Raw genomic sequence first — 1451 nt, 5'->3', positions numbered from 1 at the left:
CGCCCCCCCCCCCCCCCCCCCCCCACCGGCCCCTCCCCAGACAGACAGACACGTGGGACACTTTCCAAGGCAGCCGAGACTCACTGTCCGGAACCCCTGGCATGTGCTCACGTGTGCCTCTCTGCTCACGGCCTGTGAGGAGACAGGGCACACAGAGCCACCACCATCCCTCCTTTATGGTAGAAAAAAACGGGGCTTCCCCCCAGTCCATGAGATGACAGGACATCCCAGCCATCTCCCCACAACAGTGNCCGCGGCCTCCCAAAGGCCTGCCCATGTGTGAGTGGCTGCTCCAGCATCCCTCGAGTTCAGGGCCTATTCTTGGGATCTGCTGCGAGAGGTGCCCATCCCGGAGGGATCTGCAGCCCCTTCCTCCTGCTCCCTTTGGCTCCGGGGCCTCTGCACACCGTGCTCTCCCTGGTGCATGGAGGGCCCCTTTGGTCCTGGGCCTCCAACCTTTCTAGTTCAGCGTTCCTCCTTCACCCCACAGCTGCCAGCACCATGGCCCTAATCCCGCAAATCACCCACACTGTCCCCTTTGTATGTCCCACCCACAAGAGTGTTCCTCCCCCCCGGTTTCCTGCTGTGACCCAAAGGGCCCTGAAACCTTTATCCTGGCGTCTCCAGTGTCTGGGTTTGAGGCTGGGTGTGTGGTTCCCGTGTTTCAGATGTCCCCAGTTGCTGCCATTTGTATGAGGACGTGTGTCCGTAGCTGCCAAGGTCTCTGTCCCTGTCTTGTCTCTTGCATGGAATGGTGAGCTCTCGCTGGCATGAGGTCCCTTCTCATCCGCTTTGGTAGCGCCGTCCCCTGTGGCCGTGCACCTCACAGAAGCTTGGCACGGCCCTCCGTGAAGCAGCTACCAGCAGAAGTGGCCCCGCCTGGGGCAAAGCATGTGTCCTCCGACACCAGCAAGAGCCGGCACCCTGGCAAGGAGCTCAGGGGAAGCCAGGCAAAGCCAAGAGGTGTCTCTTGGTGACAAGAACTTGAAAGGCACCATGGGTCCCGCCTCCCACCTGGTTGTCGACTTCATCATTTCCTAGGCCAAGAGTGCCACCTGGGCCTCCCCCCGTCTGGGGTTTGCACACCAGCGATTCTTGGCAAGTGACAAACAGGTGGCAGAAGATCCTTAGCATAAATCTGTGGGTTGGTGTGTGCACTGGCTGTTGCACGTTCCTTGCAGGGCCAGGCCCACCCAGACAAGGCCATGCAATGGCAGCAACAAGCCACTGGCCCCTGAGGAACCAGGGCACACACTGCCTTCTCCCTGCCACACATTGGCTGTGTCCCAACACGGGGACTTGTCTGAGGCTGTTCTCTCACAAGGAAGGGGATGCTGGTTGGTGGCCGCCTTTGCTGGCCATGGTACTGAGCCACCTTCTCCGTTTCCTCCAGGTCATTCCTGGGAGGCTGGCCTGCTTCCTTCCCTCCCGCCCCCCCCCCGCTCCCCCAC

General features: G+C 61.1%; 1 protein-coding gene across 1 annotated transcript in view; it reads left to right on the top strand.

The window, feature by feature from the left end:
- The window catches only part of BRD4 (bromodomain containing 4), a 35367-nt gene that overhangs the window by 26421 nt on the left and 7495 nt on the right, over positions 1–1451 (top strand).

The sequence above is a fragment of the Crocuta crocuta genome, unplaced genomic scaffold (genome assembly GCF_008692635.1).
Source record: "Crocuta crocuta isolate KB4526 unplaced genomic scaffold, BGI_CrCroc_1.0 scaffold755, whole genome shotgun sequence".
Classification (NCBI taxonomy): Eukaryota; Metazoa; Chordata; class Mammalia; order Carnivora; family Hyaenidae; genus Crocuta; species Crocuta crocuta.
This window is presented reverse-complemented; position numbering and strand designations above follow the sequence as displayed.